Source organism: Crocuta crocuta, unplaced genomic scaffold, assembly GCF_008692635.1.
Source record: "Crocuta crocuta isolate KB4526 unplaced genomic scaffold, BGI_CrCroc_1.0 scaffold102, whole genome shotgun sequence".
NCBI classification, from domain to species: domain Eukaryota; kingdom Metazoa; phylum Chordata; class Mammalia; order Carnivora; family Hyaenidae; genus Crocuta; species Crocuta crocuta.
In genome coordinates this window covers 14,350,271-14,377,035 of record NW_027530019.1, presented here as the reverse complement: position 1 = coordinate 14,377,035, position 26,765 = coordinate 14,350,271, and the positions used below count along the sequence as shown (strand labels likewise).

The 26,765-nt window shown below is 41.3% G+C and overlaps 1 long non-coding RNA gene across 11 annotated transcripts in view; it reads right to left on the bottom strand.

The window, feature by feature from the left end:
• Positions 1–26,765, bottom strand: part of LOC144231987 (uncharacterized) — an 807,055-nt gene that overhangs the window by 116,181 nt on the left and 664,109 nt on the right. The window contains exon 9 of one of the 11 annotated variants that reach the window (XR_013335263.1): positions 6,325–6,412. The exons of the other annotated variants lie outside the window; for them this stretch is intronic. This is a non-coding gene — a long non-coding RNA (uncharacterized LOC144231987). Of the gene's footprint in view, positions 1–6,324; positions 6,413–26,765 lie in introns of those variants that run through there. 11 annotated transcript variants of the gene reach the window in all.

Sequence of the window (26,765 nt, the reverse complement as noted above, 5' to 3'; positions counted from 1 at the left end):
TTTCGGATTCTGTGTCTCCCTCTGTCTCTGCCCCACCCCAACTCATGCTGTGTTTCTCTCTGTCTCAATAATAATAAACATAAAAAATATAAAGCCCACATTGACAAGATTAGACAGAGAGAGACTGATAAGTATATAATAAAAATATTTTCAATACACATCTCTCAGGAATTAATATATTAACTGAATAATAAGCTCTTAAGAAGTAGGAAAATTTGAACAACATAACTAACAAGCCACATTTATGAGGCTAGGAGAGGTGATGCACAGTGCCATTTTAACCACAAAATTTTAATGACTCAATAGTCACAATTTATTTTGTCCAAAAGAATCTGAGACTGTGTCTCTGCAGAGGCTAATGGAGGATTATGAGTTTTTAGGTTCACCATCTGGGACAGGTTGTTACTTTTTTCAATGCAGGCAAGAGAAAAAGACCAGAAAATTATGTCTAGATTTTCACTGCTTCCTTCAGTCTGAAAGAGACACACGGAGCTTCCATTTACATTCCATTGACTAGCCCTAGTCGTAAGACCTTGACCAGCAGCAAAGAACCTGAAGAAAGGGGAAAGGGTAGATGCCTGATTATTAAGAACTACTGTCATTCACAAAGCTTAATCTAATGGAAACAAATAGAATCTTGCATCAATATTGCACATACTGGAATTTTGTTTTTCAAACCTGACCACATGAAGAAGAGAAAACAAATATTGCAGAACCAATATTCTTCTGATCAATGTTCTTCTGATTTTCCAATTTGAAATAGCATACATGTGTCACGTCTCATAGAAGAAGTCATCATGGAAGTCATCACATATTTAAAACTGAATAACTAAAGGAATTTATAGCAATATTTGTAGCACGCAGAGACACATTTATAACTTTAAATGCATATATAACAGAAGAAAAATTAAAAAATAATGAGTTAGTTATTTGATTCAAAAAAGTTAGGGGAAAACAACAGAAAGTAGCACCAAACAAGTTGATGGAAGTAAATACCAACAATGAGAGCAGAAACTGATGGACTGGAAATCTAAGGAACAATAAAGAATATTAACAAAGCTGGTTCTTAAAAAGACTGATAAAATAGACAAATTTTCTGGAAAAATTAGCCAAAAATATAAGAGGGAATATAAAATGAAAAGGGGAACATACTATAGAAAGCATATGGATTGAAAATAATGTGAGACTGACTACCTTTTATGCTAACAATTTGAAAATGTAGACATTATGCATATAGATAATCTGAAGGTATATTTAATCTGAAGAAACCCATAAATCTTAACCTATAACTTTAAAGAAAATGAATGACTACCAGAAACCTCCAGCAAATATCATACATAATGACTGAATGTTAGACACATTCTCTTTAAAGTGAAGACTGTGACAAAATTACTTGTTGCTAATTCCTCTTTAAAATTTTATTGTAGGTTCAAGATAGGGCAGTGAGGTGAGAAAATGAAGTAAGAGATATAAATATTGGTATGGAAGAACTAACTTGATTATTTGAAGGCACTGTAATGGTTTACATACAAAATCCAAGGAATCCTATAAACTATTAGCACTGAGAAGTTATTGTCACTCCTATAAATTAATGGATGCCAATTTAAAGAACTACACACACACACACACATAATATATACACACATGTATATACATATATACATAATATATAAAAATATATATATTTTAAAAAGACCCCATTTGAAATAGAAATAAAACCTACTAAGCTTGTAATAGGGAAATTTTGGAAGCCAATTAAACGTGAATCAATAGGCAATACATATTTGTATAATTATATACCTGAATACAATGTGACAGTTAATGTGAAAGAATTGACCACCTCAAAAAAACACTGGAAAAACAATTATCTGGAAAATTTTTTAGTAAAAAAGTTAGGTTTCATGATAACTGTATTATGACACTATTTTCATAAATTAAAAAAATACACAAAATAATGCTACTTATTTCAAATGGATATATGCAAATGCTGTGAAAATACAAAACATGGATAGAAAAGATACTATACTGGGGTGCCTGGTTGGCTCAGTTGGTCAAGCATCCAACTCTCCATTTTAGCTCAGGTTATGATCTCACGGTTCGTGGGTTTGAACCCCACATCAGCCTTTGCACTGACAATGTGGAGCCTGCTTGGGTTTCTCCCTCTCTCTCTCTGCCACTCCCCCAATCATGCTCTCTCTCCCAAAATAAATAAATAAATAAACATTTTTTAAAAAACAAAGGATACTATACCAACTTTAGGATGGAGGTTAACTCTTGGGACGGAGAAATAATAGATTGGGAATTGAAAGATTCAACAGTAATATCATATTTCCTTAAAAAAGGTCTGAAGTAGATTCCATAAAATAATAAAATTTTCTAAATCAGGACAGTAGGTAGTTAGGTGTTTTATTAGCCTCCTATGTTCAATTTATTGCAGAATTAAGTAATTAAATTTAAATGTGAATAGGAGGTAAAGAAACGTACATGAAGTGCTTTGCCAGAAGGCTGACCCTGGGTAACAGTAGGAAATGCTGTAATTCTAAAGGGAGGGACACTGGAAAATAAAGCTTCTGAAAATTGAAGCTTCCTCACTTACCAAGGCTTTTCTAGACTCCTTGTGGCCGCGTTATTATTCTAGGTACCGAGATGACCTGGCTGCCACATCCCTCAGCTGCTTTTAATCATCAGGATGATGGGTTCTGCCCTTTTATCCAAAACACATGAAAAAACGCAAGTAGCTGCATTTTCTTTTGAGGCATCATAAAATAAAAAAAATATTTTCTGAATCATTTAAGAACTATTAAATCATTATTGGTTCAACTGAAGTGTTGATTATTGAATTGTAATTTTTCAAAAGTTAACAATCCCTTTGTCATTTCCAGAACAGCTCTGCTTTCTTACCACTTGAATGTACTGTAATGTCACCTTGTTTTAAGGGGCTTGATGATGGTTTCCATGTTTGCATTTGTTTCACTTTTTGTCTTGATGGTTTGCGAATTAGACTCTTCAGGAGGAATCTGGGAATAGGCCCTCATTCTAAATCTGAAAAGAAAGTTCTTCTAAGATAATTTGCTGATGCTGTTGACTGGAGACTTAGTTAATTAATACAGTCTTTTTGGCAGGACAATGAGGCAACTAAGGATTCCTATTTCCAGAAGCGGAACTTTCAGAGATACTTTCATGTGCATACAAAGCTACAGGTAAAGAAGGTTCGTTGTAAAAGATGTTGCTGTAATACTGTAGGGAACATATTTGAACATACGGTTCTTATGCTGAAGAATATAGTAGTAGAACTTGGAACTACGGCAAACATGTATCAATAAGGGACTGAATGAACACATAATGGCGCATCTACGGTGCATGATAAAATGGTTAAAAATAAAGTAGATCTCTCTGTACAAAGATACAAGTTGAACTTTTGAGGTATATTAAGTGAGAAAAAGAAAGTTATTGAGCAATACATACAATAGGATCCTATTTATGTTAAAAATGCCAAATCCATATATGTGCAAATATAAAATATACACATTTGTAAATCTATGGAAACGTTTATAGCCTGAACTGTTAACCATGTTTGCTTTTGGGAAACGAGGTTTAGGTGGTAAGGTATGTTTAAAAATATTTATATATTTAAATATATAAACATATTATATGTTAATTAAATACATATTACATATTTAAATATATTTGAAATATAAATATGTTTAAATCTATTTATGAACTTAATATATTTTTATTCACATACTGTATTTTCCAAGCAGTCTTTTTAAAAGACTGCTTGGATTCTCATTCCAAGTATATTAAAATACAAGTTCTACTATCTTTGAGACTTGCTATTGTCATATTGCCTTAGGAAATAAACTATAAAAAGTAATGAATACATTTTTCTATAATCAGGAAAATATTTTTAATAAAGGAAAATATGCATGTTTACTGTAGAAAATGTAAAAAATATGAAAAAGTACAGAGAATGAGAATCACTCATAATCTCATCACAATGTGTTGATGTTTTCTCTTCTTTTATGGATGTGTTTGAGATACCACATATATAATTTTTATTCTAATTTCTTTCTACTTAACACATAAATGTTTATCAATGCCATTAAAGCACTTTGAAAACAGAATCACATTGATTCCCCATCATTAACTTAAGCATTACACACTTGTCTCAGATTTGGTTAACAATCACAAAATCTGCTTTTTTTTAACGGTTTTAAAATTTATTTAAAAAAATTTTTTTAACGTTTTATTTATTTCTGAGAGGGAGAAGACAGTGTGAGCAGGGGAGGGTCAGAGAGAGAGGGAGACACAGAATCTGAAGCAGGCTCCAGGCTCTGAGCTGTCAGCATAGAGCCTGATGCGGGGCTCAAAACTGAACCGTGAGATCATGACTTGAGCTGAAGTCAGATGCTTAACCGACTGAGCCACCACCAAGGTGCCCCTAAAATTTATTTTTTAGAAAGAGTGCATGAGTGGGGGAAGGACTGAGAGACAAGGGGACAGAAGATCTGAAGTGGGCTCTGAGCTAACAGCAGAGAGCCTGATGGGGGACTTGAACTCATGAACTCTGAGATAATGACCTAACTGAAGTCAGATGCTCAACAGACTAAGCCACCTCAGTGCCCCCCAAATCTGCCTTTAACTGAGACTCTCAGACCACATGTGAAATTAGAGACGCTTTGGTGATATGGCCAGCATGAGTCTAACATGCTCTAAGGAAAAGAAAGGGATCTAGGAGCTCAAGGCTACACCAAGATGAACCAATGCACTTGCTGGGAAGCAAGAGGCAGCAGCGCAGATTAAATGCTTCCTTTTCTCTCTTTTATATGATGGTGCTGTAAAAGTTACCCATGATTGACATAAATCGAGTCAGCTTTTGAAGAAACCTTCCATTTTTACACATAGGGAAGAGTAATGGTTCAGCAAAGAGGCCCCATCCTTAGTTCCATCAGATAAGCAGGACAGAAATTCCAAGGAAAAAGAACCCTGACGGAAAAGACCCTCAGACCTTAACGCTCCCGTTTATCTGGTATTAGGAGAAATGTAGGGAGTCTTGTGGCATAAGACAAATATCGAAGGACCATTTGCAGGTGTGAAAAGTGAAACATTTTCCAAAGGTTCATTAAATCACACAGCTTCCCTTGGAGAGGGTCTCCATGGTGAAGCTCGCTTTCCTTTCTCCAGGCCAGTAAGCGGAAGAAGGAGCCGCGGAGGCCGCGGCCGAGACCACCCAGGCTGCGGGAGAAGCGTGGGGCTTATGGCGGAGGCCCCTGTCCCTCCAGCCCACGGGCCCAGGCATAGGAATTCCTTCCCCAACCTCAGCTGGCGAGGGCCTGACGTTCTCTTTTTGTTGGACTCGCCGCGGATTGAAACAACAAAGGCACTGGAAGCCTGCAATCCTTTACGAAATAATCTGAATGGAAACCACAAGGCCTGGAAATTCAAGGGCTTTGGCAAAAATGCTGCTTTGTTCTTTATGTCCCCAAATCGATCCAGCCAATGCCTCGGGTGACAAACAGTGAATAGCACTGGGTACGGCATGTGCTGCAATTAGGCTGGTGGGTTGGACTGGGGCTTCTGTGGGACCCGGCTCACCCCATCTGCCATTCCTGCAGTTACTCTGTGGCTTCATCGCACTCGCTGGGAGCTCCCCAGGAACCCTGGTGAGGCTGATTTTATTAAATGAAAAATAAGTTCATCGCTACTTCTCACTAGCACACGTTTTAGATGTTTTCTTTCTCTGATCAACTACATTTGCCAAAGCCACACATTCTGTGCTAAATGGAGCTTACCTAACTCTGCAGGCTGGGGTTTTTCCCGGATCACTCCTGTGTCTCACTGAAATGCCCCTGGAGAAGCTCATTTGACCCATCACTCATTCTTTTGGGCGTTCGTTCATTCATTCATTCACCCAATACAAATTTATTATCCGCTGTGAGTGTATTTTTCTTGAGACACTCTGCTTGGTGATAAAAACATCTAGTCCCGCTCTGCTGGTGCTGTATTAAAAACTAGGATAAGTGCGCTGATGGAAACAGGCCATCACATGAGAATGTGTGACATGATGGCTGGAATCCCAACAGTTCCACGGAGGATCCGAGGCAGGCAGGCATCACAGACCTCAGCTGTAGCTGGACAGGGCAGCCCGGAATCTCAGCTATGTGGCACAGATTCCTTTCCTCATGATCTTCAGGGGTGGTGGTGATAGTCTGCCACAGCTTTTAGTTCTGGTTCGTCAAGTCAGATATATTCAGTAGGTAGATGCTGACTTTATGTTATGAAGGTTGCAACTATCATCATCATCATTATAAACGTTGCCAAGTACAAAGCGCCCGCCTGTGCCAGGAGACAGCATCGGAATGCAAACGTCCATTTATTAAACTGGGTTGCAATGTCTATTGAAAAATCTTCCCTGGGGAAGCAAAGGACAGAATTATGGATGGAATTCTGGCCCTACTCATAACACTGCCGACACCAAATGTGTAGGTTTTCCACACCAAGCGGATCTCCGCTTCTCTTTGTACATTAACTGGGCGTCCTAGGTTAGAATTCAATTCTGACACTACCTACGTGGAGTTAGTGTAGACCCGAAGGGCTCGGTCTCACAATACTATGCTGTCCGACTTGACTACAAACCGGGTGGTCCCGCACCCCTCTCCTCCTCAGGTCGGATCATTTGCTATTATGGCTCACAAACCAAGGGATACACTTTACTTACTATTACCAGTTTACTATGAAGGATATTATAAAGGACACAAATGAACAGCCAGATGAAGAGGTAATAGGGCAAGGTGTGGAAGGGTCCTGAGCCCAGGGGCTTCTGTCCCTGTGGAGTTCGGGGTGTGTCACTCTCCTGGGACACAGATGCATTCACCAATGGGGAAGTTCTTAAATCCTTTCATTTACACTTTTTATGGAGGGTCCATTATATATACATGGGCGACTAGCTCCATTCTGAGTCCCTCTCTTCCCTGGAAGTCAGGGGTGGTGTGTGTGTGTGTGTGTGTGTGTGTGTGTGTGTGTGTGTGTGTGTGTGGAAATTCCATCCCTCTAATCACACATCTCTTTGGTTCCTCTTGTGAGTAGCTCCCATCCTGAAGCTATCTAGGACCCCATCAAAAGTCACCTCCTTAGGAAAAAAAAAAAGAAAGTTACCTATTAGCATAAATGTGAGGATGTTTGAAAGAGGTTTATTATACTTACCCTCATCTCTCAGGAAATTACAAGAGGTTTAGGAGCTGTGTCCTAGGACCCAGGGATGAAGGCCAAATATATATTTCTTATTATATCAAACATCACAGGCCTCTTATGTTACAACTGAGCCTTTGTCCCTATAGGGATGTCCACATATTCATATTAGTAAGGAGGCTGAGCTTTGCAAGAGCTTGGACACCATTGGTGAGAGGGAGCTGAGAATAGTCTCTGTCCCTTGGACACCCTCTTTCTTCTCCTTACCCTTAGTATACCTTCCAGCTTACTAAGCTTTAAGGTCTTATGATCTGGGACCAGAGAAATCCTGAGGGGAGAGGAGTTGGTGGCAAACTCCAGCAGAAGCAGGAATTTAGTCTTTTCATCTCTATCTCCAGCACAGCATAGATGCCAGCACACAGTACACACACAAGTGTCAAGCAGATGAAGTAGGCACATGACTAAGAGCTGTAGTAACGTTGGGAAGTAAAGTGACCATATTTCAACTTGTCTGTGTGGGGGAAGGAGAGAGGAACAGGTTCTTCTCTCAAAAGAAGTTCTATTCTGTGTCAAGGGCAGGATAACAGAGAATCCCAGCCTCCCCTTAGTTTCAAAAGTCCCTTGGGGAAAAGTAGCTTGAAACCTGAAGGATGTTGGCCAAGCCGTGAAAGTTCAGAGGGACCCACAGTACTTCCCAGTTTGACTGAGTTCCCTGGGGGCCTGAGAAGCCAGGCAGCCTAGAGTTGACAAATTGTTGTCCTGTGTTGTCCTAGGTTGTCATCACAACCCTCAAGTTCGACCTACATTACTTCCATTGCTTTCAAATCCTTTTGGTGCTTACTTCTTGATTTTCCCAATGCTGGACTCAAAACTCCTCAAGGGAATACACTGTCTAGTTATTTCAATTCCAATTTCTAATTGTCTCAGTTCAGCTCACAGTAAGCTGTAAAAAAACTGTTTAATGCACTCATTGAGCATAGCCTGCCTTCACAGCAAAGCCACTCTCCCAACCCCTGAGGAGCCACGTGCACTCTGTTTGGTTGCTTGCCTGTTCAAGCCTCTCAAGGATCAACCTGGCTATCACCTTAGACTTTGTTTTGCCAGGCCCTGAGTACTGGAAGTCAGTACCTTCTTCCAGAGAAGAAGTGAAGAAGAAGAAAAGTGAATTCCAGAGGTGGAAAATCTCTGTTTAACTTCTGCAGAAGTATACTGCACCCTTCTCAGCATAATTTTCTTTACAACATGATAAAGGGAAGATAAGTGTGTCAGAGGGAAACTAAGGCAAAACCGTCTGTGGGCCCGCCGGTGGTTCTGAGGGAAACCATCTCAGAGAGGCTCATATCTCCCCCCTCCCCCCCCCAGCTTAACTGGCGGGACGGGTCCCCAGTGTGGTGTCCAGTGGGGAGGGCTTGGAGGGATGAAGGGCACTGGACCCTGGCTCTGTGGTTCTGGTGCACCTGGGTTCAGGCTCTGGGTGGGCGAGCAAGAGGGTAGCCTTGCACATGGCACTGAGGTTTGCGCCTCCCCCAGGGGTCAGCTCTCAGAGGCCTCTGCTCCTGTAACACAACCTACAAGTTTAAGGCCATATGATGACCAGCTCATAGAGTGTGTCAATGCATGGCTTACAACTTGAGTCGGAGCTTGTTTTAGGCAGCTCAGGGGTGGGGTAGGGGTGCAATGTGCCGCCTCCGTAGGCAAATGCTTCTCCTCCGGACTGGTGATTGAGGGGGTTGAGGTAGGACATGCAGCCTCACTTCATTCCTAAATCCAGCCAGATAGGTGTTTTTTTAGGCACTGAAGACCCCTGCCGCATCAGGGTGCTTATTAGGAGGCAGCATGGTTTAGCATTCAGAAGTGTGTTTCACACGTGGGTGCTGCCACCACCTGTGAAATCTCAAACAGGATGCACCATCTCCCCATTGCCATTTCCCTGTCTATAAAATGGAGGGAAAGGGAACTTTATCTCTGCTCTTCATTCCCTCACAAGAATGAGTCTCAGCGGGAAGATATGCCAGATACCTGGAGATCTTGAAGAGGAAAGTGTTATGCCCCAGCCTCCCACACACAGATTCTCACGCTCATTACCTTCTGTGGCTTGCTGGGCAACATGATGCTGAACTACCTAGAAACCATAGGGTGGGCTGAATCCAGCTGCAAAGTTGCTGTATTTTCTTTCCAGGAAGGACTGTGTTGCTAAAAGTTATGCACACTCCCCTTCTCCCTCTTAGGGGGACTGACCCTCCTGGTTTGCATGGGGCTGCGGGGTTTCTGGGAAGTGCAACTTTCAGCACTAAACCCAGGACAGTCCTGGATAAACCAAGAAGGGCAGTCACCCTCATGGTAGAAATTACAGGGCAGAATGTGCTTGCTTCTGACTTGAGGGGCTGTATTATGGAGATAAAGGGAGGAAGATCTGAGTTACAAACTATATTTGAATTATCCACTTCTCAAGGTCTAATTTGGATGGAAATCTCACTGCCCAGTTCACTTTTCAGTAAATTAGTGGCTTCATGGGGGTATGGTTAGGATGCTTTATGAAAGACCCTCATCATTCACTGGAGACTTAGACATCCTGACCAGGGAAATCCTTCAGTTCTATTATTCCCATAACGATGTGTTCTCCCTTCCAGCACCCTGCCCTCCCACTACACTATTATTTGTGCCATCACTTTAATGGCCTGAGAGCTCAGCACACCCATCAGCCCATTCAGTGCGCTGTGTACCCTTGGCCACCAAACACAAGGATATAAAAGAAGGAAGGCTGACATAACTTTAACAGTGGAGCCAAAAGTGGTGAAAGCTCCAGCTTCCATCAACTGTGGATCAAAGCCATGAATAGGTAGAGACTTAAGAGGCTTAGACTTGATATGAATGGATTTCCTCCAGGCCCTAGTAATTGACAAGCTTTTAGAAAAGCATCAAGAGGTGCCAATGCTGGGCAGAAGCAGAAATGAAGAAATGAGTTTGGAAAAGCTTGAGTTCACTTAGTGATAAATATTCAATAATTCATTATTTGGTTAATTGTCACTCCCCCCCCCTTTTTTTTTTTTTTTTTTTTTTTTTGCTTTTCTACTTTAGAGGGTCCTGGGTGAAGCTTAGAACAGGATAGTGAACATAACTTTATCTCTGCTGTCTTGGTCTTAGAGTTTAGCAAATCCAAGTTGATTTTCTGTGTGTCTGAAGATTAAGTAAATCTATTTGGAAGCTTAAAAAAAAATCTACCCTGACATTTTGGCCAATCCTTTGAGACTACAGCCTGTAATTGAAAGCTGCTCTATTTATGTTTCTAGATAGAAGATAGGTGATAGACCTCCAAGTAGCAGTAGCAATGATCAGTGGCAATCCATTGGGAAGTTGATAGCTGATACAATGCTGGTGGTGTTTGTCCTTTTTACAGCTGTTTTTGTAAAAAGGAGATGTGTCCGTTTCATATCTCACAACTGGAGACTCAACCCATCTTCCTCCAGTCCAGAGGAAAATGAGCCACTGCAGCTGGCAATAAAATGAGCCTCCCGCATACAGGAATATAAACCACAGAGAGGATACTTGGAAAAGTATTTCCTGAAATAAAAGACAAAACCACAGAATGCTTTAACAGTCACTGAAACTCACAGACTTAACACAATCCACATAAGAACATAATTAGGACCCATGCTTGTATATTTATAGAAACAGAAAGTGTAACAGAAAAACAAAGTCCGTAGATGATTAATGCATTTAGAAGCTTTCAAAGAGGAACTAGAAAAGTGTGCTTGCTTCCTACATTTTCAATATTGGAAGAGCTCTTGGTATTAACGTAGTTACAAAACCCCTCACAATACCTGCTAACTTTGATTCCTGGTGAGTATAGCAACTGATGGATGAACAGGAGTCAAATTAGGCTGGGCAGGAGGTATGGCTAGACTTAGGGAAATTAGTGCCTCACAGCAATAGATTAATTCATGTCACATGCCATCTGCAACACTGGCAAATGGGTTAGTGCTAAGATTTGAAATCTTATTATGGCTTTTAAACAGGCCAAATGACCCATTCTTTTCTCTGCCCTGCCTCTTACTTTTTCATAGAGCTGGAAGCATTAATGGTAAGAATTGCTATGCTGAATTTAGGAGCAGGGAAAATGACTATGTGGCTCAAATGCCATTCAATTAGAGCCAGGGGGGACTTCAGAAGTCAGGAACTGGGATTTAGTCTCGCATATAGACTTCCCAGCCCGCAGGTCAGCTAGGTATGGCATGGTTGTGCTCTACATAGATTTTCCCATCTCTCATAATTTGTCTGCCTCTTGGACTACCTCCGTCTTCAACACTGTAGGTGCTGCAGGAACACGTCTGCAGTAGCAAGTCATCAGAAAACTCTTTTCAGTGGTCTTTACATGGTGAAGTAACTCCTCTGGTTATTAGCTCAAGGGCTCAAGGGAATAAGTCTATTCTTAGAGGCAATCTTGCTCCTCTGGAAGCCATGAAACGAGGTTCTAGTTTCCATCATGAATACATCTAGCTGTGTGACTTTCTGAATTCTATTTCCTCACCATAAGATGTGGAGGTGAATTGGACTGAGAATCTTTAAGATTCCTCCCAGATCCAACATTCTGTGAACTTGGTGCATTTATAATCCTATCTGGAAATATACAAACCCCTCTATGAACCGCCTATTTGACAATGACAGAGATTATCCAGAGCAAATAGGGGTTGAGCCCTGGTTCAGTATCTCTAAGCAGAATTGTTTCTGAGCTTGTGTGAGTTTTCCATGAGGTGTCCAGTTGTCTTTCCCAGGGAGCCAGCCAAGGCACCAGATGGAGGCAGTTACGGGAAAAGAGATGATGCAGATTTTAACAATGCAATTAAAATCATGTTTTGACAGCCCCATTCTAAGGGCAAAAACAAGGAGGGATGGGAGGTAAGGGTTTGGGCTAAGTGTTTTTGATCCCTATGATAGAATTAGGTCTTACTATCTCTTGAAAAATAAAGTGGAAATGTATGCAATAGCTCTCTCCAACTGGAACAAGACTTTTAGTTTCTACTGTTCCCTAACCTCTTAGACAGAGGAATTACTCATATGTGAGAGGAAAATACTTATTAATCATCCTTAGTGCTACTGGCCACCATATACCCACTGGCAATTTCTTACATACTAGACTTGACCTTGGCTATTATCAAATTGCTCAATATGGCTTTTTTAAAAAGAATATTATCATTACATCCTCATACTACATTTTATAAACTTTTTTTACTTTAGAATCTTTTTAGACCTACAGATAAGTTGTGAAGATAGTACAAAGAGTTTCCATATACCCCAGATCGAGCCCTCCCTACTATTAACACCCTACATTAGTATGGTACATTTGGCACAATTTTCATGAACCAATTTCATTATGTCAGTATTAACTATGGCCCATATTTCACACAGATATCCTCAGCTTTTACCTTATGCCCTTTATCTGTTCCAGGGTCCCATCCAGGCTACCACACTACATTTACTTGTCCTGTCTCCTTAGGCTCCTATTGGCTATGACAGTTTCTCAGACTTTCCTTGCTTTTGATAACCTTGACAGTTTTGAGAAGTACTGGTGAATGTAGGATAATAGTAACAACAATAACATTATTGCGATCTCATATCACACTGAGCAAGGTGCACGGTCCTTGAGATATGTGGACTTACTTAATTCCCACTATAGCCACACAGGCAGATCCTATTATTATCCCCTTTCCACAGCTGAGGAAACTGCAGCTTCAAGTGTTTGTGCAATTTATCTAAGATAACGTAGTGTACGTGGCAGAGCAGGGAGCCCAAGCCGGATATGTTGCTTCCAGAGGCTAAATTCTTAACCACCATGCTTAGTAGTAAGAACAATGATGAAAAATCCCTTAGTTCTGTGTAGTTCTTTGCCAACCACTTTTACATACATCACAAAACACGTCCCAATGACCCTGGTGATCAGAGCAGATGCTGTCATTCCGGAACGCCCAGCACCTTGGTGTGAGTTTCTACCAGAGCCTGATAATGGGCCAGTGTTACAAGGACTCACGGATGTATCAGCCTTGCTGGTGGGTCTGTCACATCCTGCAGGGCAGAGCCCAGACCTTCCTTATTGTTATCTTCCCTGTAATGTCTAATATTACATCTCTTACAGGTAATCTCTTAATAAGAACTTGCTGAATTGGATTCCTGTTTTCTAGATGAAAATCCTCCGCATTGGAGTTAATGAAAGATAAAAAATTCACTTTCTATGTAAACCGTAAGGCCTTTAAATCTTTTTTGAAAAGTTCTGTTCTTCTGTAGGGATCTACCTTACTGACTGTGTACTTACCAGAAGCTTCTCAACTGTCTCAGGGGAGGGAGGAGGGAAGCAAAAACAGGGATAAATAAAATTCAGACAACTTTAAAATAGATTTTTTTTTTTCAACAGACACAAATTCCTTTCTGGTGGTAGCAGTGGTGTGATCTTTATTTTCATTTCCTATTGGCCAAGTCCTACCAGACATAGTTTTAGAATCACAGCATTTCAATCTATCTCTTTGGCCTCAATTTGTATGTCACTGGAGGAGACATTAACATAAGTAGAGAAAATGGTTACAAGTGCAGAGAAGAATTAAGGGACAAACTGGTGAATGGAAAACTGGCAACATCTACATCCACTCTGCTCCGGTGATAGAGAGGCTTACCTTATACTTCCTTTATCCAGAGAGAGGCCCAGAACCATCAGCCACATTACAGCCTGGCTGTCTTCCTGCAAAGCAGGCTGGGTAAATCCTCATGATGTCAACAGTGGTGACCACTGGTACTATTTCCAGGGGATTAGCGATGAGAGGCCCAGTAGCCAGAGCAGCCAGTGAACTTGCTTTGTGCAGATACATTTCTCCTGATTCAAACTCTGTCAACTTACTGTGGGAACTTGGCAAGTTCTGCTACCTCTCAAACCTCAATTCCCTCATCTTTAAAATAGGCTTAATAACAAATGTGATACCAGAGCTGCTGTGAGGATTAGAAATAATATGTGCAAAGGATATATGTAAAGTCCAAAGGATGGCGAATGGCATGCATTCAGTATATGTAATTCTTTTTTTTTCTTTAATATTTATTGAGAGAGAGAGAGAGAGAATGCATGTGAGCAGGTGAGGGGCAGAGAGAGAGGGAGAGAGAGAATCCCAAGCAAGTTCTGTGATGTCAGTGCAGATCTCATGAACTGTAAGATCATGACCTGAGCTGGAAACAAGAGTTGGATGCTTAATTGACTGGGCCACCCAGGTGCTCCGTATGTAGTTCATATTAATCTGTTTATTAGCTTAAGGACTGATGTAGATGGCTGCCTCAGTCACATTCTAGCCACCATGTCCATACTCCTCTCATTTAATACTCCCCAGATGAAAGTGAAAGGCATTTAAAAACAAAACAAAACAAAACAAAACAAAACAAAACATTTCCTGGGACTCAGGGAAGCCAAGCTTCTGGGTTTCAGCCAATCCCAAGAACACTTCTCCTTCTGGTGCAGCTCCTGGAATGTCTCCATCTATTGCCTGCATCTCCATCCAAGGCCAGGGCACATCAAGGCAAACCCAGGAGTGTGGCATCTGCCAAAACTCCTCTGTTCCTTAATCCCAGCCTATGACTCCTGCCCCATCCTGCCCTCTGAGCTAGTGTGACCTCTGTTTTTCACTCCCGGTCTATTTGCCATTTTTATGACCAGGGCTTGGGCAACTCGGTAAAACCTGCGGGCTGGAACTGGGCACTATTTCCGAAGAGTTTCCCTTGGTGAACTGCTTGACACTCTGCTGGGTACGGGTGGGTGGTTTTGACAGCTGCAGGGAGAGGTGCTGTGTCCTGGGGTGCCATGGGTGATGAACACACCATAAACTGCCTGTCTGCCTGGAGCATAAATCCAAGGGCTGTCCTAGTTCCGAGGCAAGGAAATTGGAACTGTGGAGCCAGGTAAACAGACCTGAGTCAACAGGAGCAAAGAAACAGCTCTTGTGGCCCTGCCATCCACAGCCTTGGGCTGGGTTTTCAGGGAGTCGGATGGCTGGCTTCTCAGGAGTCATCTTTGATTTTTATGGTTTTGTGAGGATTGGGAAAGAAAATAAATGCAGGGTAAGGGCGGGACTCCTCGCAGTGGCCGGGGCAAATGCTCATGGCGCCATGGTACCCGGCAGAGTTTCCAGAGTGGCTAGACGTTGCTGGCTCCCTCGCCCTCCAGGGAAGCGAGGAAAAGGCTGCTTAGCTGCCTATGGGTCACTGGCAGGCAGGTCCCTTGGTAAAAACACAGGGCTGCAAGTCAGGGCACCTGAAGTCCAGGCCCTGCTTTGCCACTAATAGGTGACATGATTTTTCTTGTTTTTTAGGCCTCCTTACTTACCTGTCTGAATTTCAATCTTCTCATTTACGAAATAGAATATCCATATCCTACCTACCTCGGAGGATCAAAGGCGTCTAGAGAGGTCGTATGTTTGGAAACTTCTTGCTTGGTGAAACTGTCAGACTTTGTGTGAACATTCATGAATAACAAAAAAACATCAGCTACCAATCGCTAAGCACTTAGTACTTGGCACAGTGCTGGGCTCAGCACAAAGGAAAAGTGTGAGTCTCTTTGTTCAGAACGAAGGAAGAAGTGCCATTAAAGTTATTAAAATATAAAGTAGGGTTAAGAATACTGTACTGTATATTTGAAAGTTGCTAAGATAGATCTTTTAGATTCCTATCACAGGGGAAAAAATGTAATTCTGTGTGGTGATGTATGTTAACTAAACTTATTTGGGCAATCATCTCATGATGTATGCATCTGTCAAATAATTATATTTATACCTAAGATTATTACAATGTCACATGTCAGTTATACCTCAGTTTAAAAGTTAATTTAAAAAGTTGTAAAACTTTTCTTTCTTATCCATGGGCTCTCTTTACCTATTGACATTTTTTTAAATTAATTTTTTAAATTTACATCCAACTTAGCATACAGTGCAACAACGATTTCAAGAGTAGATTTCTTAATGCCCCTCACCCATTTAGCCCATCCCCCCTCCTACAACACTTCCAGTAACCCTCTGTTTGTTCTCCATATTTAAGAGTCTCTTATGCTTTTGACTGCTTTGTTTTGTTTTTGCTCTTTGCTATTGCATTCCCTCAGGCAGGGGGATACTTGCAGAGGAAGTACACATCTTCATAAGCTCTCAGGAGGATGAAGTTGGGGTGGCAGGAAGGTCCACTGACTGCTGAGCTGGTGTGCATGCCTAGCTGAGGTGGGCAAGTGGAGCCTGGTGTCTGTGCTTCTCTAAGGCATGATGGAAAGGCAGTCTGGTTGGGTGGGTAGGAGGCTGGCCCCTTCTGAGTTGCTCAATGAATGCACTCCAGGCCTGCAAGACTGAGTTCAGGATGGCATTGCCACGAGCTGCTCTGGCGCATGCGCCCTGGTCCTGACCCACCCTCTGCCAGTGTGCAAAACCTTCCTAGGTAGGGGTTGGAGAGGGGACGATCAGGCAGGGTGTCCAGGGCACCAGAAAGTGTGGAAGCCGGCAGGCAAGAGGCTGTTCCTGGGAGGTGATGAAAGGCAGAACCACAGCTAAACTGAGGCTCGAAGCCTCCACTGTCTTTTTGTCCTTCACTTACAAATCTCAAATTCTGGGACTTGTGACTACAGAGTATTAAGCATCAAGTGTGGGACCCCCTCAGCATCAGGTCCTGTGTGACTATGCAGTTCCTGGGCCCTCATGCAAGCCTAGGTGATTATTTTGTGAGGTCTATGGACTGTGTGGTAAGGGAGTTCCTCTTTATCCCTGTTAAGCAGATGAGGAAAGAGATCTTATGGAACTTCTATCAACTCCTGTAAAATCAGAGGTAACATGTGAGCTCAAGAATAATAGAAATGAGCCCTATTACCAATGAGTGTGAGAGCTGGGCTGTTAAACCCTGAATATGAATGAATGTTCAGGTCCTGCTAACTTCCTCAAGAGAAAAGTCAGGTACATCCTTCCTCCAGCAAAGGACATTCTTCCAGCAACACCAGGAAGGCTCATGACTCTTGGGTGAGCAATCTACTGTCCAGGGTGGTTGCTAAAAGTATTCTCAGTCATTTATATTCATCCACTCAACCATTTAGCAAATAATTATTGAGTACCTGTCACAGGTAAAGTTTTTACTTGGCATTTTTTATTTTTGGAATACAAATATGATTATAATCTGACCTCTTCTCTCTAGGAACTCATTCATGCTAGAAGACACTATCCTTCCTTTCTTTACTTTTTCTTAAGTTTATATATTTTTGAAAGAGAGTGAGCACAAGCCAGGGAGGGGCAGAGAGAGGGAGAGACAGAGAATCCCAAGCAAGCTCCACATTGTCAGCACAGAGCCCAGTATGGGGCTTGAAACAATGAACCACAAGATCATGACTTGAGCTGAAATCAAGAGGCAGACACCCAACTGACTGAGCCACCCAGGTGCCCCAATAAACACTATCGTTAAGGTCAATAATGAAAATTGCTCTAGGGGAGAAAACAAGAACTGGGAAGGGGTTGGGGTTTTAAAGAGAGGCCTCTTGGAGGTGAGTGAGCAAAGCTTCCGGGTCAGGTGCTACTTAGGATGGCCTTTGGAGAGCAGGTAGGGCTTTGCTTATGAAGGTTGTAAGGAGGGAACAGCAGGGGCAAGCCCACAGTGGTTGGAAAAGCATGCAGCCTGTTCTGGGAACTGCCCCTCTTCCAATTCCACGCATGTGTTTTCATGTCCTTACCTGACCCTACTCCTTGACCATGTTTGACTGATCTAAGGGTACATTTCTCTGGAATTCTTTTATTTCTTTTCCTTTTCTCCAAACAGATTCTGCGAATGAGGTATCCCTTTTGGTTGCACAGGCTGGGGGATGGCAATCCTGGGAGACTTAGCTGGTAGTTTTCTTGATGTGTAGGAGATGCCATATACACAGAGAGAATGAAGGTGGCAGACAGGGAGGCAGAGACATGGGTAGGGAGGCAGGGAAACAAGCTTTCCTCACTTCCAGGCCTTCCTGGGCCCACAGGTTGCACGAGCCTTCTGCCTGTGGACACCCTGTGTCCTTCCAATCGAGCTCTCTTTTGCCTTGGCTGTTGTGAGGTGAATCTGAGTCCCTTGAAATCCAGAGACTTCCTTCAAATATAAGGACTATTGCAATGGTCTAGGTGAGGACTCAGAAGAGCCTGCTGCAGGGCAGGGGGAGGGGACAGGATGAGAACCTGTGTGGAGATGCAGGTGATGGGACTGAGCTGTTAGGACATGGTGGTGGTTGATGTTCAGAGAGAGGCAGAGACAATGGACACCACCAGATTTCAAGGGATCACCGGCATGACAAGAACTCTAAATCATCATATGGTATGCTTTGTGTTATAGGATATGAAAACTACCCCCACCCCAACCTATGGAATGTTAACTTGACACCTGAGACAATTGAGGTTTCTTGTGATTTAGTATCCCACTACTTTCTGATGGTACAGAAAGATAAACAACCAGCAGAAGAGTTCACTTTTTTTTTTTTTTAAAGCATTTGACCCATGTTACCCTGTGGCCCTGCCCCCTATGCTCTTGGCCGGAGCCCATCCAAAGCAGTGTGCAAGCCTAGAAGTGTGCCAGCAGCCCCCACAGGGACCAGTGTCACTCCAAGGTGACTCCTACCCTGGGGAGAGGTGAAGATGGCCATACACACCAGCCCACTGCTGGGGCCAGACATCCGGTCTGACCGCAGGCCCCACTCACCAACAAAAGCTTCTCAGGACACAAAACAGGGAAAGTGCCCTGCGGTTTCATGGTACTGCATCTCTGGCAAATGCCTGGTCTGACTTAACTCAAGCCCAAGGTAACTTCAGACTGGCCCACTAACAACACAGGGACCCAACTCTGCTCACAATGGGCAAAGCCAACCACTGCAGACAACTGGATGGAAGGTGAAATAGACTCAACCACAACAGCTGGGCACATGCCACACACACAGAAGATACCCGTGAAATGCCAGGTTCTGGTGAACAGAGGACCATGCATTGTAGTACAGGCCTCTTCTTCATAAGGTCACTGCTTTTAGAGCAGGAGACAGAGCTCTCTCCTAATACATAGAAACAGCCATAGAGAATTAGACAAAATGAGATGTCCCCTCTCATCACTTTTATTCAACAGAGCACTGGAAGTCCTAGCCACGTCAATCAGACAAATAAAAGAAAGAGAAGGCATCCAAATTGGAAAGGAAGAAGTAAAGCTTTCACTATTTGCAGATTACATGATACTGTATATAGAAAACCCTAAAGACTTCATAAAGAAACCACTAGAATGGATAAATGAATCCAGCAAGGCCACAGGACACAGAATCAATATGTGGAAATTTGTTGTATTTCTATACACTGACAATGAAATAACACAGAGAGAAATGAAGAAAACAATCCCATTTAAAATTGCACCAAAAATAATTTAAAAGACTAGAAATAAACTTAATCAAGGATGTGAAAGACCTGCATTCTGAAAACTATAAAACACTGCTGAAATTGAAGACAGCATAAACAAATAGAAAAATATCCCATGCCAATGGATTAGAAGAGCAAATATTGTCCAAATGTCCATACTACCCAAAGCAATCTACAGATTCTGTGCAATTCCTATCAAAATACCAAAAACATTTTTCATAGAACTAGAACAAATAATCCTAAAATTTGTATGGAACCACAAAAGACCCTGAATAGCCAAAGAAACCTTGAAAAAGAACAAGGTGTCACAAGCCCAGGTTTAAAGATATACTAAAAAGCTGAAGTAATCAAAACAGTATGGTATTGGCACAAAAACAGCATACATATCAATGAAAAAGAACAGAGAGCCCAGAAGAAAAACCTCACAATTATATAATCAATTAATCTTAGACAAAGGAGGCAAGAATATGCAATGGGAAAAAGGCAGTCTCTTTAACCAATGGTGTTTGGCAAACTGGACAGCTACCTGCAAAAGAATGAAACTGGACCAGTTTCTTACACCAAATGCAAAAATAAACTCAAAATGGCTTAAAGATGTAAAGATGAGGCCTGAAACCATAAAAATCCTAGAAGAGAGCATAGGCAATAATTTCTCTGACATCAGCCATAGCAATATTTTCCTAGATGTGTCTCCTGAGGCAAGGGAAACAAAAGCAAAAACAAAACTATTAGGACCACATCAAAATAAAAAGCTTCTGCACAACAAAGGGAACAATCAACAAAATAAAAGCCAACCTACCAAATGGGAGAAGATAATTTGCAAATGATGTATCTGATGAAGGGTTAATATCCAAACTATATAAAGAACTTATACAACTCAACACCCAAAAAAAACAAAGAATCTGTTTGAAAATGGGCAGAAGATATGGGGAAACATTTCTCCAAAGAAGAGATGCAGATGGTCAACAGCCACATGAAAAGAGTCTCAACATTACTTATCAGCAGGGAAACGTAAATCAAAACCACAATGAGATATCACCTCACACCTGTCAGAACGGCTAAAATTAAAACCACAAGAAACAACAGTGTTGATGAGGATGTGGAGGAAAAGGAACCTTCCCACACTGTTGGTGGGAATGCAAAGTGGTACAGCCCCTGTGGAAAACAGTATGGAGGTTCCTCAAAAGGTTAAAAATAGAACTGCCATATGATCCAATAATACCACTACTGGGTATTTACCCAAAGAATATGAAAACACAAATTCAAAAAGATAGATGTACCCCTATGTTTATTGCAGCATTATTTACAATAGTCAAATTGTGGAAGCAACCCAAGTGTCCATCAATAGATGAATGGGTAAAGACATGTTATATATACATGATGGAATATTACTCAGCCATAAAAAAGAATGAAATCTTGCCATTTGCAATGACATGGATGGATCTAGAGGGTAGAATGTTAAGTGAAATAAGTCAGTCAGAAACAGACAAATACATCATTTTATTCATATATGGATTTTAAGAAACAAAACAAAGGATCAAAGAAAAAAAGGCACAGACCAAAATACAGACTGTTAACTATAAAGAACAAACTGATGGCTACCAGAGGCTAGGGGAGAGGACAGATGTGTGAAATAGATCTGTTAAAAGGGATTAACAAGGGCGCCTGGGTGGCTTAGTCGGTTAAGCGTCCGACTTTCGCTTAGGTCATGATCTCGCGGTTCGTGGGTTCGAGCCCCGCATCGGGCTCTGTGCTTACTGCCAGCTCAGAGCCTGGAGCCTGTTTCAGTCTGTGACTCCCTCTCTCTCTGACCCTCCCCTGCTCACGCTGTCTCTCTCTATCTCTCCTAGAAATAAATTAAAAAAAAAAAAAGAGATTAACAGTACACTTATCTTGGGGCATCTGCGTGGCTCAGAGGGTTAAGTGTGCGACTTCGGCTCAGGTCATGATCTCTTAGTTCACGGGTTTGAGCCCCGCTTTGGGCTCTGTGCTGACAGCTCAGAGCCTGGAGCCTGCTTCAGATTCTGTGTCTCCCTCTGTCTCTGCCCCTCCCCAGCTTGTGCTATCTCTCTTTCGCTCTCTCTCTCTCTCAAAAATAAATAATAAAACATTTAAAAAATGATTAAAAAGAAGAGTACACTTATCTTGATAAGCACTGAGTAATGTATAGAATTGGTGAATCACTCTATTTACACCTGAAGCTGATATAACACTATATGTTAACTATACTGGAATTTAAAAACAAAAGAAAAAAAGGAAAACTATGTGAATCTCTTATCTAAACATGTTTTAAAAATGGGATGAGGTGCAATTTCCTCTTGATAGAATGGGTTCTAGAGCCACTAAGCCACCTGTATTTACCAAAGAGTTGATAAAAACATTCCTCTGGATTGTACGAAAAGGGAGGCAGAGGCCTCTCATAAGACATGGTCTACACTATTACTCAGATTTGGCTTCTTTCTCTTGTGCCTTATGAGACACTGGACTTCATTTTCAGTTTCTCCAATTTTCTGCAGGTAAATGTTCTTCTGTTTCTTGATTAGTCCACTTCGGCCTGTTTTCCCCTTTTGTTGGCATTTTTATTTTGTCTGAAGATTTTTCTTGCTTTCCTGTGGCCCTTTTTGTGATTAACTTCCACTCAGTAGGAACAGGCTCAGTGACAACCTTGCCGATCTCTTACGACTCTTCCTTCCTTGCCTCTTGGGCTGCATTACCCTCCGTCAGACTGCCCTGGCAGATCTAAGTTTCCAGGAAGAGCGATGCTATAGAAACTCACACTTACGGGAGCACAAGAAAAACAGAGAGGGCAAATGATGGCTTAAAAATATTTTGATAATCCCGTACATTTGTTTGCGTAGTTGACCTTGGATTTCCAAGAATGTGGTGGAGGAGGAAAGGGAGGCAAAATTTAATGGACCGATTGTAGGAAATAAACTTGCAAAGCTAAAAAATATGATCTGAGACTTTAACAAAACACACACGGGGCTGGTCCTATAAATAGCTATGGCAGCATGTGGATTTCATTAAGTCAGAGGAGTGGTTCAGGCACCTTGGAAGGTAGCTGCGAGAGCCGGCACACTCCAAGACGCGCCCTTTCACTCAAAGGCTTCACAGATGTCAAGAGTTTCCAGGGGCTCTGTTCTCTCTGTGTCTGCCGGCAGAGGGAAGTGGGGCCACACCTTGCCCTTTGTCTCGGCCCTGGCTCACAGTGACCAGAACTTGGGGAACAAATGTCTGGTGTGTTAATAGATCTAGCAGAGGGATTTGGAATTGGGATTGGTGAATTGGCCATCCGAATTTTTGTTCTCTGCTCTTTCTCATAGCTGCTTAATGTCATGCTAAAGCTGGAAGCTGTATATCCAAGAGTAAATCAAATACTGTTTCTGATGAGGGATGCCACAAAGCAGTATTTCTGGCATTAGCCCAACCCCAAAGGGGAGAGCATACAAGTCTTCTTGCTTATCTACGTTCTTTCTTTGAAACTCATCTAATTTCTTACCCCTTGAGTTTTGGAGTCTTCCCTGCATTTCTCAATCTACCCCCTCTTTCCTTCCCTTGAACTCTTTAGGTCTGAACCTTCTATGCTCCATAAAGGAAATGGGACTTCAGAGAGCAGAGTTCATATTTTGGCCGGGCCCCTTGTTATGTTATCTTGAGTACGTTCTAACTACCATAATCATGTGGGCAGGGATTATCAAATGAATGGTGATTGCTACCTTGTTTTTATCTTATTACTTAATTCTTGCCACAGCTGCACAGGGGCTCTTATTACCTTTATATCTCACGGATGGGGAAACAGAAGCTCAGGGAAAAGAACTTGCCTCACACCAAATGGCTAGCAGGTGATAATGCTGTCAGAATTGAACCTGGATTTCCCACCTATCGTGCTGTGTTGACTCCACATTAACTTTTCTGAACCTTAGCTCTTTCATCTTTGAACTAGAGAGAGTTGGGTAATTGTAATGATTCAATGAGAAAGCAAGCCTACAGTGCTGGCTTAAAATATATGCATATGTCATCCTTTCCCTCCCTCTTTAGAGTTTTATCATAAGCTATCATGTATCTTCTCATGTTTAAAAATGGAGTTTCCACCCTGATTTTTTTTGTATATGGTGGCTCTAGCTCATATAAACTCTGCAGGTCCTGTGCTATAGCAAAGGAGTATCATATAGCACATAAAGACAGTGGGGATAACTGATTATCTTTCTCTTCTTTTGAATATGGCTGGTAGGCTGGAATCATGACACACTGTCCATCCATGTGAGATGGGGCTGTCTAGTCTTGTTTACTGCATGCCTTCCCATATGGAAGCTTGTACCACTCCAGGAAATTAAGTTCATGGAACCATCAAACACATTTCCAAACTATTTGGATATTTTCTTCAAAGATTCTTGGAAGTTTAATCTTCCTGTTAGCCATCCAAAAGTATTACAAAAATAGGCAAGAGTGGAGACATACATAGAGGCAGGTACTTCTTGTCTCTCTCAGCTACTTGCCTGTAATAACTCTTTTTTAAATGATTATTTATTTCAGAGAGAGAGACAGAGAGAGAGAGAGAGATTGAAAGAGAGAGAGAGAAAGAGTGAGCTGGAGAGGGGCAGAGAAAGCAGAAGAGAGAGAGAATCCCAAGCAGGCTTCATGCTGTTAGCAAAGAGTCTGACATGGGACACAAACCCAGAAACCATGAAATCATGACTTGAGTCAAAACCAAGGGTCAGACGTTTAACTGACTGAGCCACCCAGGTGGCTCTGCCTATAATACATTTTGAGGGTAGTTTTGAGTGAAGTGTTTAAGCAAAAGACAGATATGTGGGAAAGTTAAGAGAAAAAAAAAGGTATGAATAGTCAAGGATATGCGTGATTGGCCCTTCATTAATTCCTAGCAATTTCCATGGCACAGCCTGGGGTATTAGATAGTGGGAGTATGTGTGTCTATGGCAGAGGTAAGGCAATGGTCAGAAGCCAATGATTCTCAGTTGTGGCTACACATAAAAATAATCTGGGGAGATTTAAAAAATGCCCATACCATCTGAATCAGAATCTCTTGGAATGGGGAAATTGATGTAAAATAAAATCCTCAGGGATTTCTCATGTGTATCTGGGGTTGAAATTAACCTAGGAAACTTGAGCAGACCAGGCCCAGAAACAAGCTGTTTTCCTGGTACTGTCTCTGGGAGAAGTGATACAAGATTATAGTTAATCTTAAATAAAGGGAGGCAGACAAATCCAGGGACCCCCCAACAATGTGCACTATGTGTATCTTTTTGGGAGAGGTGACTACTAATTATGTATGTTATTAACAAATTGTGCTACTAATAACGTGTGTTCCTGTTGGAACCAGAGGTAGAGGATCTGGGGCAAGAATGTCTTATGTTCAGAAGTATTATAGGAGTGTAGCCAGGCTAAAGTAAGCAATATTAGGAAAAAAACTTTCTTTATCCATTACAAATACAGAGCACTAGAATACCTCTCATCCTTGACCTTTCATTTCTGATCTTGAAATTAGAATGCCAATTCATCTTAGACCCTTCCCTCCTCCTGCTACTAACTTTATTCCTGTTCACACGTGAAGAGGAGTTAACATTTTCAGTTTTTCTCTTTGAAAGTTATTTCTACCTGTTCGTTGTAGCTGTAAATGGCACCACTATCATTTTCTTTCAAAGTCTCTCCAGCTGAAAGGTAGTATGATCTCCTTCGAAAAAGCATGGGCAGGGATCAAATAGAATCATCTGAATCCCACATCTGTTAATGAATTATGTGACTTTTGGAAAGTTTCTTAATCTCTGAGTTTCTGTTTCATAGTATGTTAAGTAGAAGCAGTAGCATCTACCTTCAAAGGCTGTTGACAGCATATGAAAATAAACGTAGGTTAAATGTACAGGCGAGTGTCAGGAATATAATAGTTATCTGGTAGATGTTGTATTGCTGTGTTTTTTTTTAATTTTTATTTAGCACAGTTCCTCACTTAATTTCATAGAGGAATAATTATGTTAAATCGCTATAGAAAGAAATTACACTAAAAACACCACACTTGAAGATTTCCTATTCACATTTGAAGATCAAGCATAAATCATGCCATCCCTGTGATAATCTAAATGAAATAAAAATGGTAAAAACTACTGGTGCAGGGCTTGACACATAGTAGGCATGTAATAAATGTCACTTCTTTTCCTATCCTTACTCCTATTTTGGGGAATTTTCTAGGCAGGAAAGGTGATGTAGCATTATAATATTTTATGTCAATAAAACATTAAAATAATCTCCATTATTGGAGATTATCCCGTCAACTTTTAGCAGTGTTTCCCCTTTAGGATTTCATACTTTAGTATCTTACCCTTTGCCTAATTCCCAGATAATCATACCCTGACATTGAGCCTGTGATTCAGTCCTCTCCTCTATTCTATCCACTGATATTATTCTCTAGGGTTTCAACAACCATGTTGACCTTCCAATCCTGGCATTAGGTTCTCTGTCCTCTGATTACTTCTTTTCATTCTACTACATCTCCTTAAAAACATGACCATTATTAGAAATGTTTCCACTGCTGTGATCTTAATTCTATAATCCTCCTTTCTGAACAGAATCATCTTCTATTCTCTTACTTTGGACACATAATTCCCAGGTGCGGTATACAGTCTTTGAAAAAGATACATAAGGAAATTGTCAAGGGCCATATTAAGCCAGAGGGATCAAGTTGGTTCTAAAGCCAAGCTATTTTAGCTTTTTTTGAGAATCTTAAACTAGTATTCTTATTATGAATGTCAACTGATTCTTGTATATACATAAATGGTATTGAGCTATAGATGGTATTAGATGGATTCATAGAAAACTGTAGCAGCAAACTCTAGAAACTCAAATCCTTTCACTGGGCTGGTGCTTGTAATTTTGCTATTGAATATGACTTGGCACTTGTTCGATCTCTGGTTTGATCTGGACTAAATAAACTCCAGTAATTTTTTACATGTTGAAGAACAGGATGAAGTGAATTGAATTTAGGGGAATATAGCAAATAAAAGAATTAAAATGGAATCATTTCTCAGTGTTTACATTTTTTACATTATTTACGTTTACATTATTGTGTATCAGGCACTGTGCTAAGAGCTGGCAATCTAGTGAGCAGGACAGTAGGTAGACACAGGAGGCTAATCCAAAGTGGCATTTCTAGCTGCTCCT